At 40.6% G+C, this 16281-nt stretch overlaps 1 protein-coding gene across 11 annotated transcripts in view; it reads right to left on the bottom strand.

The window, feature by feature from the left end:
* The window catches only part of PAM (peptidylglycine alpha-amidating monooxygenase), a 219289-nt gene that overhangs the window by 179955 nt on the left and 23053 nt on the right, over positions 1 to 16281 (bottom strand). The window contains exon 1 of one of the 11 annotated variants that reach the window (XM_073344600.2): positions 9746 to 9852. The exons of the other annotated variants lie outside the window; for them this stretch is intronic. The gene's annotated coding sequence lies outside the window, so the exon portion shown is untranslated. Of the gene's footprint in view, positions 1 to 9745; positions 9853 to 16281 lie in introns of those variants that run through there. 11 annotated transcript variants of the gene reach the window in all.

Here is a 16281-nt window from a genome sequence, read left to right as displayed (position 1 = left end):
GCGGCCGTTCGCCTCTCTGGTTTTCTGGTAGGCTTGCCTCAGCTCCTTCAGTTTCACACGGCACTGCTTCGGGTCCCTGTTATGGCCTCTGTCCTTCATGCCCTGGGGTTTTGGCATTTCGAAAACTGGAACGGAGTTCTGATAGCACGGATTCCTCTCCCCAAACAGCGATCAGATCCCGTACCTCCCGTTCGGTCCATGCTGGAGCTCTTTTGCGATTCTGGGACTCCATCGTGGTCACCTGTGCTGATGAGCTCTGCATGGTCACGTGCAGCTTGCCACGCTGGCCAAACAGGAAATGAGATTCAAAAGTTCGCGGTTCTTTTCCTGTCTACTTGGCCAGTGCATCTAAGTTGAGAGTGCTGTCCAGAGCGGTCACAATGGAGCACTCTGGGATAGCTCCCGGAGGCCAATACCATCCAATTGTGTCCACAGTACCCCAAATTCGAGCCGGCAAGGTCAATTTAAGCACTAATCCACTTGTCAGGGGTGGAGTAAGGAAATCGATTTTAAGAGCCCTTTAAGTCGAAATAAAGGGCTTCATTGTGTGGACGGGTGCAGGTTTACATCGATTTAACGCTGCTAAATTTGACCTAAAGTCCTAGTGTAGACCAGGGCATAAACTCCTCCACTATTAGGCATTTCTGTTAATGAAGGGTAGACAAAGTACAGTACTTAGGAATTTAGTTAAGACCTCAATTCCACAGTATGGCATAGTATAATTCTTACTACCACCATCTCTTGTTTATAATTCCATACTTGTTCCCCCAAGAGATAATCCAGATACAGTAAAGTTATCCATTATGGTTGAAAATAATTTTTTATTTTGATGGGAATGGAAATCATGTTCAAAAGGGCAGAGGGATGGGAAGTGAGAAAGGATTTCATTTCACACACACGCACCCTCCAATAGGCAGGAATGAGAAGATATAGCGAATCCAACTATACCGCCTTACTCCTGAACCCCACCCTAGCTTGAGTACTGTTTCTAAATTGAAAGTATACAACATACCTCACAAAAAATGGCAATATATCAACTATAAAATAAAGTCAAGCAAACCTGCATCCAAAACATTCAGTTCTCTCAAGAAAATCTCCTTTGAAATATACCTGCTTCCTTGTGGCAGAATCTTGTATTGAAGTTTCTTTATTTAAAAAAAAACAAACACAAAATAAACCCTTGTCTATAGTATTCCAATAGAATTCCAAGCCCCTGAATATTATAGTTTTAGAACAGGAAAATACCATTATGAAAATGACTGCACTACATAAAGGAACATCAGCTACCAATCAATATATACCGGAAATATTAACAATCAACAAACCAATTCTAAAATCAGTTCTAGGTTTGTACTGGATCACGCTTCTGCTACAAACTGATTTGGAAAAAAGTCTGTAAGAAAGAAACACACAACTAAAATATAAGCCAAATTCCATAACAACTTTGTCACGCAATGTTCCTTTCCACTGCACCCACACCAGCATGGAGAGCCAATGATAAGCCCCACACTTGCATTTGAACAGTTTTCAGGAAGATACGGAACCATTTTCTGAATTATGAAAAAGATAAATACACATTTTTATAGTCTAATCTGGTGACCCTTCTGATAAAGGCCCCAATCCTGCAAGATTTATGCATGAGTTTATCTTTAAGTAGTCTCACTGACTTTAATGGAACTACCAACTTCATGTACATAAAGTGTCAGGTTTCAAAGGGATAGCCATGTTAGTCTGTATCAGCAAAAAAATGAGGAGTCCTTGTGGCACCTTATAGATTAACACATTTATTTGGGCATAAGCTTTTGTAGGCTATAATCCACTTCATCAGATGCAGAGAGTGAAAAATACAGTAGGAAGGTATAAATATACAGCACATGAAAAGATGGGAGTTACCTTACCAAGTGGGGAGGTGGGGGTCAGTGCTAACAAGGCCAATTCAATCAGGGTGGATGTGGCCCATTCCCAACAGCTGACAAGAAGGTGTGAGTATCAGAGGGAAAATTACTATTTGTAGTGACCCAGCCACTCCCAGGCTTTATTCAGGCCTAATTTGATGCTGTTAAGTTTGCAAATTAATTCCAGCTCTACAGTTTCTTGCTGAAGTCTGTTTCTGAAGTTCTTTTGTTGAAAAATGGCCACTTTTAAGTCTGTTATTGAGCATCCATGTTGGATCATATTAAAGAAGTTCTGTATTAAAATCACAAATGAGTTTGATTCCCCATAGTTTAAATCCCAGGGTATTACTAATTAAGAGGTCTCTTGGTTTTTGGTGCTGTTTCTCTCCCTCTGTGTGTGAAACTTGCAAGCTGCTAATTGCGTTAGTACATTCTAAGACAGAGTCTGTTCTCAAAGCAATTCACACAGAGAGACTCAAAGCAATACTCTGTAACAACAGAAACAGCACCCAGACACTCCTCGCCCTTTTGTTGTATTAACAATTGTGATTAAAATAGAGATAGACGATGTATGTGGATGGATGCCTGGTGTGGATAATAACTGAATGATCAGGGAGGTGCCAGCCTAAGAATCCAGTGTCCATCAGCTGAAGAAGGCATCAAGTGGAAATAAACAGAGGACCCCCGGAGGGCAGACTGGAATCCACCCAACAGCCTCAAGAACGGGAGAACCAAAGAACAAGATAACATCTGGCAGCATGGAGCTGTCTGGAATGTGCTATCTGCTGATTGATTCAGCAACAGCATGATGAAGCAATTCCCATAGACTGGCATAGGAAGAAATTCCTATAAAAATGGACTCTGGAAAGTGAGAACTTTGGGGGTCTGATTCTGCAAACCAACTTCCAGTAGCATATCAATGAGCATCTGACAAGGCCCTGCTCCCTCCTCATGTCCAGACTACCGGCCAGTGGCTTGGCATGAGCAACTCTAAGGCTGCTACCTATGACGACAACCTTGCAGAACCTCTGTGTGTGTGTGTGTGTGTGTAGGAATGAATGTGTGAATAATATGAGATTGAATGGAATGTTATAACTATAACTAACTGCTTACTATGATTCTTTCTGTATTCACAATAAATGTGGCATTTTGCCTTTTTCCCCTTTAATAAGATCCTGCTGGTTTTAATTTATTGGTACAACATCCAGGGAGACTGAAGTGCTCTCCTACTGGTTTTTGAATGTTACAATTCTTGATGTCTGATTTGTGTCCATTTATTCTTTTGCGTGGAGACTGTCCAGTTTGGCCAATGTACACTGCAGAGGGGCACTGCTGGCACATCTCTCACTGGTAGATGTGCAGGTGAACGAGCCCCTGATGGCGTGTCTGACATAGTTAGGTCGTATCATGTTGTCCCTTGTGGACAGAGTTGGCAACAGCGTTTGTTGCAGGGATTGCTTCCTGGTTTAGTGTTTCTGTTGTGTGGTGGGTAGTTGCTGGTGAGTATTTTCTTCAGGTTGGGGGGCTGCCTGTAAGCGAAGACTGGCCTGTCTCTGAAGGTCTGTGAGTGAGGGATTGTCCTCCAGGATAGGTTGTAGACCCTTGATGATGAGTTGGAGAGGTTTTAATTACTTTCTTTGTTGGACCGGTCCTGTAGTAGGTGACTTCTGGGTACCCCTGGCTGACTCTTGGGAATGGGCCACATCCACACTGATTGAACTGCCTCGTTAGCACTGACCCCTACTTGGTAAGGCAACTCCCATCTTTTAATGTGCTGTATATTTATACCTGCCTACTGTATTTTTCACTCCATGCACCTGATGAAGTGGGTTATAGCCCATGAAAGCGTATGCCCAAATAAATTTGTTAATCTCTAAGGTGCCACAAAGACTCCTCGTTGTTTTTATATTAAGGGTGTAAGCCTTTGCAAGATTGGGGCCTAATTCCTTTATCTCTTGGCTCTTAAAAAGGCGAGCTGCAATTTTTTCCCCCCAAGTTAAAAGAATGAGGAGGTAGATAGCAAACATCTTTAAAAATCAATTAAAGGCTGAACATTTTTTTCATTATAATTACTGTAATCTAGTAGAGAGAAGGCAGATGCTACGTGCTTTTTTAAAAAAAGGAGTCAGGAAACGATTTATCTATGTCCACTCTTCTATAGTCTACCTGTGCAAAACAGGCTTAACGCACTGGGGTACTCTTTTTGAAGAGTGGATTATAATGAAGCAGAATTTTTTTTTTTTTAAGTTAAACGTTTGAAGTCTTTGTCATTGACAGGTCTTCCCTAGTCTTGCTGCCTAGACACTATGATAAATTTCACCATCAGTTTAAAGAGCAACAGAATACTAAAGTTGAATCTTCAATCTCATTTATTCATTTAGCAGAGATTCCCCTAATATATTTTTGTTCTGAAATATATTGGCATGTTCTCATTTTGTAAAACAGACCTCTACAATATGTATTATTTGTATCGTAATAAGAAAGGAATTTTATCGCTGTCAAGGTAGAGTTTGGCCTCTGAGGCTAACCTAAAATCTTCTGGTGCTAACATTTTTAGGCGCTGACCAGTGGTTGTTCAGCATAAGGAATTTAGGAAGGGTCAAGCTCACCACAAAACAGATGGTGATAGGAAAGAGAAAATCTTCATTTTCTAAAATGTATCTAAATAGTTATTGAAAGAAAAGACTAGATAAGGTTGACTAAGTTATGTCAACAAGAGTAGCCATGACAGCCACTATCCTGGATGATACACCAGGATGGTGGCTATCATGGCTACTCTGCTGACATAACTCAGTCTTCCTGAGCCTGAGCTCAAGCTGCTACAGCTTGACCTAAATAGCTCAGGCTCGCTAGCCGGGACTGTAATAGCTCATGTCCTCTGTGGACTGGGCACTAGGGGAACCTGTAAACACACACTCACCAGTGGGTTACATAACCGCAAGTATAAGCTGCCTGTGGAACACTGTGTTTTCAAATAGTTCACTGGAATAACAAGTGTCAAGAAAAAAAAACTTTTAAACAAGTATACAGAAGTGTGTCTTTTACATTAAGGTGGATGAAATACGATGTGTAATTCATGTTGTAAAGCCAATGTGGAGTTTTTATACAAGACCCAACTAATGTCTCAGGACTGAGTGTTTGTCCACAAGGATGCTAGCCACTTGAGTAGTCACTGAAACTTGTCCACTACTGGAGAATCAAAAAACAAACCCAACACAGAAACACTGACACAAGTAACTAATTGCATGACTGAAAGGTCAAATTAACCTATGCAACAGGTAGAGATGCATATACCTACTCGGCCCTGACATTTCATTAACCATCAGTTGTTCTGGTACTGTACCAAGCTAAGTGAAATTGCTAACATATGACATTCTTTATATGCACTCAGTCTTAAAGCATTAAACAGGATGAGAAAACTGCTAGAGATCAAAAGAAAACGGAAACTTCTGAAAAAGGGATTTAGAAAACAAGAACTGCCAGACTGGATCAGACCTGTGGTCCATCCTGCCTCTACCTGTGGCCAGCACCAGGTGCTTCAGAGGAAGATATAAGTAACCCCAATGTTGACAGATGTGGGATAATCTGCCCCACACAGTATGTGTCTTCCCTATCTTTTACAGTTATTGTCTTAAGACCTGATGCATGAGGTTTAATATATTTTTCAAAAATTGCTGGCATTAATTTTCTAAATTTGGATATCCTGGTTATCATATAGATGTCCAATCCCCTTTGAATCTTGCAAAGTTTTTGGCCTCAACATCATAACGTGGCAATAAGTTCTACAATTTAATTGCATATTCTGTGAAATATTTTCTTTTATTGGTTTTGAATTTTCTGTTTTTTAATTTCATTGACTGTCCTCTTGATCTTGTACTATCAGAGAGGGACAATAGAAGCTTCCCATCTATTTTCTCTAAACCACTCATTATTTTATATATTTTTATCATGTCCCCTCCCATTCATCTACTTTCTAAGGTAAACAATCCCAATCTTTACAATCTTTCTTCAGAGGAGTTTTTACACACCTCCTACTCATTCTTGTTAACATTCTCTGAACTCCCTTTAACTCCCTCTAATTCTGCAATGCCCTTTTTGAGAGGAGGTGACTAGTACTGCACATGGTATTCTGGACAAAGACGCATCATTAAATAAATTAGGGCTGTCAAGCGATTAAAAAATTAATTGCAATTAATCGTGCAATTAAAAAAATTGTGATTAATCACACTGTTAAACAATTGAATACCATTTATTTAAATATTTTTGGATGTTTTCTACATTTTCAAATATATTGATTTCAATTACAATACAGAATACAAAGTGTACAGTGTTCACATTATATTTATTTTTGATTACAAGTATTTGCAATGTAAAGAAACAAAGAAATAGTATTTTTCAATTCACCTAATACAAGTACTGTAGTGCAATCATGAAAGTTCAACTCATCCCAATAAGTTGCCAAATATCTTCTCTTAAAAGATATTTATTCTTAAAAATGAACCAACAAACAACTTACAATATTGCCATATCAGACATGTAAAGAGATTGAAAGAAAAGCTGAAAAACAAGGGGAAGACAACAGCCTGGGATCCTGTCAATATAAATAATTGTAAACCTAATATACACAAACAAAATGTTTTGAAGTCATGCAAATTTCTCCTCAGAAAGAGTAGAGCTTCTGTAACATTTTGTACATAATTCCAGATTTCAAGGTACACAATAAAAATATTTCTATTGATCAGGACAGGTATAACAACTTTCAATAATAACTTACATTCACTCAGGTAGCAAGGATGGAGTTCATATAAAAAAGGCAAAAAAAAAAAAAAGAAGGTGGGGGAAGGAATATCTTTTATTTGACCAACTTCTGTTGCCGAGACACACAAACTTTTGAGCCACACAGAGCTCTTCTTCAGATCTGGGACACTTACTCAAAGGGTATGTCTACTCAGCAGAGAAAAACCCAGGGCTGGCCCACGCCAGCCAACTTGGGCTCAGGCTGTTTCATTGCTGGAGCCCGGCCTCCATGAGTCAGCTGGCATGGGCCAGCGCAGTGCTCTTTGCTGAGTCGTGTCACAGATCAATACAAGGTGTAACAGAACATTTAGCATAAGTAGTTAATATATATTTCAAGGTGAAGTGGCCTGTTAACACCCCTCCATTCAGAGACAGGAAAGGTGGGGAGGGAGGACAGAAAGCAGCTGGGGGTTTATTAGGTTATAGAATGTTCTAATAAGCCATAAATCCAGCATCTCTATTCAGTCCATGATTTTTAGTGTCTAGCTTAGTTATGAATTTAAACTCCCAGGTTCGTCTTTTGAAGGTGTTGTGCAGGTTTCCTTTAATGATGAGGACTGATAGTGATCACTCTATATCTATACCCCCTGATACTCTATATCTGACCTTTGTAAAAAGTGTTCATCCACAGGTGATGTGATGCTTTTGTCTTTTATCATTTTCCTGTGTGAGTTCATTCGAGAGCATAGTGATTGTCTGGTTTCCCTCACACAGTTGCTATGGGATATTTATTGCACTAGGCAAGGTACACCACATGTTGTGATAGGCACCCGTAGGATCCCAGGATCTTGAAAGGTATGTTGCAGGGTGTGTGGCTTATTGTAGTAGTGAAGATATGTCTGCAGGTTTTGCATCTGGTATTCTGGCTGGGTCTGGTGCCGCTTTGAATTGGTGTCCTGGTTTGTGAGGAACCTGATTGGATGATGAGCTTGGAGAGGCTTGGGGGTTGTTTGAAGGCCAGAAGAGAGGGTTCAGGACAGATTTCTTTCAGGGTGGGATGAAAGTTGTTTGGCTGTAGTTGTCTGAGGATACCCACATAGTGGTGTGTGGTCGAAAGGGGTTTCATATCTGTATTGAAGCATGTCCTTTGGAGTATTTTGGTGGTCCATTCCATGATGCGATCTACTTCGCTGGTAGATTTCAGAGGAACAGCCGTGTTAGTCTGTATTCGCAAAAAGAAAAGGAGTACTTGTGGCACCTTGGAGACTAACCAATTTATTTGAGCATGAGCTTTCGTGAGCTACAGCTCACTTCATCAGATGTTTACTGTGGAAACATCCCACGGTAAACATCTGATGAAGTGTTCCACGGTAAACATCTGATGAAGTGAGCTGTAGCTCACGAAAGCTCATGCTCAAATAAATTGGTTAGTCTCTAAGGTGCCACAAGTACTCCTTTTCTTTTCGCTGGTAGAGTGTCCTTGTTTGGTGAAGGTAGGTTTGAGTGTGTTAAGACAATATCCCTGATACACATTAACGATAAATTTCCACCACAATTTCAACAATCATCACTCATTCATTAAACTCTCTCTAGAACGCTCCCACACCAGCATCAACTTGCAGGATGCCATGATCAGCTTCGACAACTATATACACAAGAAACCCACGGATCACCACATTTACCTCCACAGATGCAGTAACCATCCCAAACACACTAAGAAATCTGTTATCTACACCCAGGAACTCAGATACCACAGAACATGCTCCAAAGAGAAAGTCTAGGATATATGCATGTGTTAACTACTTATGCTAAATATTCTGTTCCACCATGTATTTAGCTATGACTAAGGCTACATTTATGTCACAGAGGTCATGGAAGTCACGGAATCCATGACTTCCAGAGACCTCTGTGATATTCTTGGCTTCAGCCCCAGGGGCCGCAGAACTCTGCAGCTGGCAGCCAAAGGGGCCCTAGCAGGGTTCCAGTGACAGCATCAACAAGAGGCCCCCTGCAAGGTTCCAGTGATGGGTGACAGCCTTACAAAGGAGGGGGATGCCTCGGGCGAGAGGCTGGGGGTGTCTCGTTTTCTCTTTGGGAAATATGGTCACCCTGCAGCTCCCAGCTGCTGTGAGCGGAGGGGGGCCCTCCTGCAGCTTCCAGCTGCCACAGGCAGAGGGGAAACCTCACAACTCTCAGCCACCACGGTGGTAAGGGAAACCAGGAAGGCACAACAGCAAAAGTCACAGACAGGTCACAGCTTCCATTAATTTTTACATATTGCCCATGACCTGTCCATGACTTGTACTAAAAATAACCATGACAACATCTTAGCCTTAGCTATGACACCTGAGTAAATTTCCCAGACCTGAAGAACAGCTCTGTGTAAGCTCGAAAGCTTGTCTTTCACCAACAGAAGTTGGTGCAATAAAAGGTAATACTTCACCCACCTTGTCTCGCTAACATCCTGGGACCAACACGGCTACAATACCACTACATAAAACAAAAGAAGAGGCATGCAGAAAGTCCACACAAAAGTGGGCAGATGATTAAAGAGGCATCACATGTGGATGCCTCTTCAGGTTTTTAAAAAAAAAAAAAAAATCTAACAAATGTGCAAGCTTGATTTTTACAATCTACAGGAAAGCTAATTTGTGAGGCTAGAGGGAGCATCTAAGCATCCCCATTATACTTAAATCTCTTATGGTTTTTTTTCAGTCTGAACATGCAGTAGTAGAGTTATGTTTAACATTTTGTTTATGCTTTTGTTGCTTATGAAGACACCCACTGTCCTAAGAGTGGGAATTGTTTATATTAGATATTTGCATTTATTTTAAATCACTAAAAATAAAAAGTCCTTTTTGACTTTACTAGATTTGCTTACTAACTGGGGTGCTGACCAATTTCTAACTATAAGTTTGTTTTTAGTTTGCACATTTTATAAGGTTAAAAAAGCTTTGGGAAGTTTAAATGCTGTGTTCTAGGAAACTGGTTCAAATACTAGAAGACAGAGACTCTGAATTTAAGCTAGTGATGCAATGAGGAAAAAACACCTCCTATTTCACACAGCAGAAAGATATGTTTAAATGGTTAAATATGAAGCAGAAGCCACTTACCTTCCGAGCTCATAAGTTTCCAAAATAATACTAGAAGATATAGCATATGGAGTAGGGCTTATGATCTTTAGCGAGGGGTGAATCATCTTCATGTAGATGCTCTGAATAACCCCTGTATGCATACTGACATCATCAGTAAAGACTTGGAGGCAGAGGATACTATGGTAACCATGCAATGTGCTGAGAGACAGAAGCCTTTAATTGCTTTAACAACTTCCTGGGGCTCTAGCTACCAGGCTTCGATTTGCTAAGCAGGAAATGAAGGTTGTCACAGAGGCACTGAATGTGACACTGAGCTGAAAGAACTCAATGAATCCTGAATCTATTAAATTGTGATGTGATTTTTAATAAGAGTCACCGCTTGAAGCCATTACTGATATTCTTCCAACATCTACAGAAGTCACAGATCAAGTAATAATATTGTCAGGTATCAATTTCATAAGCAGTCCTATATTGTTTTCCCAATTAACACTATTAATATTATTACATTAAGGCAGACGTCCTTTTCTTCAAAGTGAAGACATTGTTTTAATAGGATGTACATGTATGCTTTCAAGGGTCAACATACTGGTAGCAACAGAAACTGAAGCCCCCCATTTACTTATAGGTCAGGTACTGTATAATACAAACAGGCACGCTCTAAAGCTTCCATACACCACCACATTATATTTATCCTACATTCATATGTCTCAGCTTCGATGACTAATCTGCCAATACATTACTTTGGAAGGACAAAGCTCAAGTTAACAGAGAGAAATGCGGAGTGACAAGATATCAAAAGAAGCCTGTATAGCAAGGTTTCTTTAGTAGAGATTTCTAGTAAACCCACTAATGTCACATCATAGCTTGCCATAAACAATTCATCCTGGTTTTCAGGGTTTTTGTTTGCTTTTAAGGAAAACCACAGGTGATTTTAGGTGTTTAGTACTGAACAGCTTGTCTTTTTGTTTCTTAGAAAAATCATTTCCTATAGCTTTGTCTAAATTATGACAAAGTTTAATCTGAAATCAGTTTTATTAGCTTATGACATTTAAGATACTGGCCTGAAAGCGATGATTCAAGCGGTTGCTCAGCTTTTAATTATTTAGTGTATGTGGAGCATGCACACATTCCCCCTCCCATGCTATTTCCCAACTTATAGCTCTGCTTGAGCACAAGTGAACAATTAAAAATCCCTTTCTATTTTTAACACAAAAACTTGGATCAGTGTTATCTGTTTCTTTTAATTCAACCTGAAAACTGAAATCCAAATATATTTTACTACTATTTTTATATTTCTAGTTATAACACCTGTGACCATTCATTTTTTTAATATGAATCCATTTAAGGGGTACATTTTCAAAAAATACCTATATATTAATAGGAAAATAGTTGTTTGCACCAGTATTTTCTTCCATACTTGAGCAAATTGCTTTTAATCTAACATTCATTTAAAGTAATGTTTTCCCTTAATGTTAAACAGATTTTCATCTATTCTGAAAACCAATTCCCCTCCCCCACTACAAGTATTATGAAACCACAGAGGGGGGGCAAAACGCAGTCAGCCTCACTTCAGTCCCTGGCAAAATCAGGGAGCAGGTCCTCAAGGAATCCATTTTGAAGCACTTGGAAGAGAGGAAGGTGATCAGGAACAGTCAACGTGGATTCACCAAGGGCAAGTCATGCCTCACCAACCTGATTGCCTTCTATGATGAGATAACTGGCTCTGTGGATATGGGGAAAGCAGTGGACGTGATATATCTTGACTTTAGCAAAGCTTTTGATAGGGTGTCTCACAGTATTCTTGCCAGCAAGTTAAAGAAGTATGGATTGGACAAATGGAATATAAGGGGACAGAAATCTGGCTAGATTGTCAGGCTCAATGAGTAGTGATCAACGGCTCGATGTCTAATTGGCAGCCGGTATCAAGCGGAGTGCCCCAGGGGTGGGTCCTGGGGCTGGTTTTGTTCAACATCTTTATTAATGATCTGGATGATGGGATTAATTGCACCCTCAGCAAGTTTGCAGGTGACACTAAACTGGAGGGAAGGGTAGATACGTTGGAGGGTACAGATAGGGTCCAGAGTGACCCAGACAAAATTGGAGGACTGGGCCAAAAGATATCTGATGAGGTTCAACAAGGACAAGTGCAGAGTCCTGCACTTAGGAAGGAAGAATCCCATGCACTGCAACAGGCTGGGGACCGACTGGCTAAGCAGCAGTTCTGCAGAAAAGGACCTTGGGATTACAGTGAATGAGAAGCTGGATGAGAGTCAGCAGTGTGCCCTTGTTGCCAAGAAGGCCAACAACATATTGGGCTGTATTAGTAGGAGCACTGCCAGCAGATCGAGGGAAGTGATTATTCCCCTCTATTTGGCACTGGTGAGGCCACACATGGAGTACTGAGTCTAGTTTTCGGGCCCCCATGACAGAAGGGATGTGGACAAATTGGAAAGAGTCCAGCGGAGGGCAACGAAAATGATCAGGGGGCTGGGGCACATGACTTACGAGGAGAGGCTGAGGGAACTGGGGTTATTTAGTCTGCAGAAGAGAAGAGTGAAGGGGGATTTGATAGCAGTCTTCAACTACCTGAAGGGGCGGGGGGGGGTTCCAAAGAAGATGGAGCAAGGCTTTTCTCAGTGGTGGCAGATGACAGAACAAGAAGCAAGTGGTCTCAAGCTGCAGTGGGGGAGGTCTAGGCTGGATATTAGAAAACACTATTTCACCAGGAGAGTGGTGAAGCACTGGAATAGATTCCCTAGGGAGGTAGTGGAATCTCCAACCTTAGAGGTTTTGAGGCCCGGATCGACAAAGCCATGGCTGGGATGATTTAGTTGGTGTTGGTCCTGCTTTGAGCAGGGGATTGGACTAGATGACCTCCTGAGTTCTCTGTAACTGGTTCAATCACAGAAACCCCCTTGGGGCTGCCAACTGATGTGCCAAGACTATTTCTGCCCCTGCTATTCCTGCCAGCTTGGGACTTCAGAACCCTGCCTGGTTGTCCCAGACATGCTTGCTGGCTACAAACACAGACCCAGGCCTGAACAACAAGCTGCAGACTAAACTGAAACAGCTTAAGAAATGTTCCTGTCTCTAACACTCAGATGCCCAACTCCCAATGGGGTTCAAAACGCAAATAAATCCATTTTACCCTGTATAAAGCTTATACAGGGTAAACTAATGAATTGTTCGCCCTCTATAACACTGATAGAGAGATATAAACAGCTGTTTGCCCCCTCCAGGTATTAATACATACTCTGAGTTAATTCATAAGTAAAAAGTGATTTTATTAAATACAAAAAGTAGGATTTAAGTGGTTCCAAGTAGTAAAAGACAGAACAAAGTGAATTACCAAGCAAAATAAAATAAAACACACAAGTCTAAACCTAATACAGTAAGAAGTGATTACAAATGGAATCTCACCCTCAGAGGTGTTCCAGTCAGCTTCCTTTTACAGACTAGTCTCCTTTTAGTCTGGGTCCAGCAATCACTCACATCCCAGTGGTTAGTGTCCTTTGTTCCAGTTTCGTTTAGGTATCCTATCTCTTGAGCCAGCTGAAGACAAAATGAAGGGGTCCTCCCAGTGGTTTAAATACACTTTCTCTCGTGGGTGGACACCCCTCCCTCCCCCTGTGTAGAATCCCAGCTACAAGATGGAGTTTTGGAGTCACATGGGCGAGTCACATATCCATGCATGACTCACAACTTACAGCTAGCAGTCATTGTTCACATGTTACCTTGAACATCCTCAAGTAGACTTCTTATGTGGATTGGATCCTTCCAAGATCCATTGTCGGTTAAGCGTTTCTTGATTGGGCACTTAACCTGCAAATTCCTTTCTGAAGAAGCTGCCCAAATGGCTTGCTAATGTTACTTAAAATCAAACAAGTGCACAGCCAAGATTCATAACTTTGAATACAAAAATGATACATGCATACAAATAGGATGAATATATTCAGTAGATCATAACCTTTCCAGAGATATGTTACATGGCATATGTAGCATAAAACATATTCCAGTTATGTCATTTATATTTACATAAGTATATTTCCATAAAGCATTATGGGGTGCAACTTCTCAGTCTCTTCCAACCCTAATATTCTATGATTCTATACAAAATTCTCAAAAGGAGGTCTTCAACATGATACAAGCATGATACATACCACCACCACTTACACAGCAGAGGTCCATAGTGCTGGGTGTCCATGACCACACTGTACAGCTTTATTTCAGGCATCTAAGAACTCCACAAGGTAATTAACCTGGCTGCATCAGATCAGTAATCAAGACTGGTAGCATGACTGTCACCAGTCCACGACTGGGCAGTGTCCCCTCTTGACCTAAGTCCCATCTTCAGAGCTCGATGATAAGTATGTCTAACTCAAAGATCACATGACTGAATTCTCTCACACCTATTGAGAAAGTGTCTAGAAACACTAACAACACGGCTGATAGCTCTTGCTGAAGACATACTTATTTGATCATACTTATTTATTAAACAGGTTCATGAACTTTAAGCAAATACCCAGAGAAATCATACTCCTAGTTTCCTTCCTGTCATATTAATTACCCTCCACGTCCCTCCTACTGTAGGGGTACTGCTGGTTTGGACAGGTAGGAGAACTGCAGCTGGGCAGATTGCATACTGAGTGTTCAGGCTTTCCATTTATAGACTGAATCAAATGGCCTTGCAGGGGACCCCAGATTTGCCATAACAAGCCATAAAAGTGTTTGACTACCCTCTACCCCCCCACCCCAGGAACATGTGTAGGGGTAAAGGCCTAATCCTCTACTGTTGGGAAACAAGGAGCAAGAGAGGAAGAAGGAGTGTGAAGCACAAACCAAGGGAGGAGAAATGAGACTCACAAAATGAAATTAAGGGTTTGTGCATCATGTTACATCCAAACTCTCAATCCTAAATAAAAGGGAAACAATGAAATCTATACAGTTATAGCAAAACGGTAAAAATGTTAGCTTTGTTGAAAACAGTCACTCTCAACTATTCGTGTCCAGCTTGTTCATGGCTCTCTCTTTTAGTATCGGATTCATACCATGTTAGCACAGATCAAATCTAATTCATTTTAGAATTGTAGGACATCAGCAGTGACCTTTCCTGAATGAATGCATTTAAAACTGTGGGAATCAAGTCCCAGTTTTAGTACCTCTCAGTAAATTCTAATATTTTAACCTTCCTTAAATCTTTGACTAGAAGACCAGTATTTATATACAGAAGTCAATACAAGCAGACACTTTTTGAAGCATTATGTATAAGGCAGAGAAAACAAATTTAAGCCTTTTATGCACTTGGTAGCCAGATAAGTAGCATCTCTCTGACCACAGGATTTTATGCATCCCTACAAAGCATCAGAGGGATAAAGGAAAGTCCTACCAACCCAAGGAAGCTAAGAGAGCTGGAGCCATCTGACAGTGTTACTGGCTAAATGTTTAGGAACCCATCTTTTCATGCTGTCTCTCTTACAAAACAGATCTGTGCAGACATTCTAAATGTTGTAGTTTAGTTACAAAATCATCTATTAGGTTCTACTGTACAATTAGTTCTTGAGTTTAATTCAATTAAGGTCACTTTCTTAGCTTGGAAATCAGACAGTTTTCAAATGTCACTGCTAGAGCTAGGCAAAGCTCGAGATTTCCAGTTCATGGAAAATTATACTCACATCTTTGACTAAAAGATGCATCAAATGAGCACTACCCCCACCTGTTGAAAGTTTCAGGTTCTCTTCATTATCTTCTTCTACATTTATCCTCATCTTTACTACAGTTGTAGCATTGTCTATGACAAAGTCACACACAGTACCTGACTCTTGGATTTTTATTCCAAGTTTGTTAAAGCTTTTACTGCTACTGCTTTTAAGTATTCTGCTGTGTAGGCACTTCCTGATATATCACTTACACCTTTAAGACAGACAATCCCATATTCTTTTGTCACACAAGCAAATTACTGGATCATTGTATACATTGCTGCACTCATCAAGACAAATTTCTTGTCAATGTTTTTTGTACACTGTTCAATTTCCTTCTCTCATACTCTATGCAGCAACCTTCCAACAATGTCTGCTAAGCTGGGTGGAACGTAACTTGGTCATAATGACTGAACCATGTCAATGAAATGTTTATTCTGAACAAGACAAAAGGGAGAATTTGTTGCATAAAACGATTCAAGCAATCGTTCATCTATGGAGTCTTGCTAGAATTTACATAAGAACTGCCATACTGGATCAGACCAATGGTCCATCTAGCCCAGTCTCCTTCTTCTAACAGGGGCCAGTTCCAGATGCTTCAAAGGGAATGAACAGAACAGGGCAATTATCAAGTGACTCATCCCATCTTCCAGTCCCAGCTCCTGGCAATCAGATGTTTAGGGACACCCAGAGCGTAGGATTGCATCCCTGACCATCTTGGCTAATAGTTATTGATTGACCTATGCTCCAAGAACTTCTTTTTTGGCCTTCATAACATATCATGGCAACAAGTTCCACAGGCTGACTAGGTGTTATGTAAAGAAGTACTTCCTTACGTTTGTTTAAAATCTGTTGCCT

This window comes from Lepidochelys kempii, chromosome 5 (assembly GCF_965140285.1).
Source record: "Lepidochelys kempii isolate rLepKem1 chromosome 5, rLepKem1.hap1, whole genome shotgun sequence".
Classification (NCBI taxonomy): domain Eukaryota; kingdom Metazoa; phylum Chordata; order Testudines; family Cheloniidae; genus Lepidochelys; species Lepidochelys kempii.
Note: the sequence above shows the minus strand (reverse complement) of the source record. Positions and strands in the feature narration are given on the sequence as shown.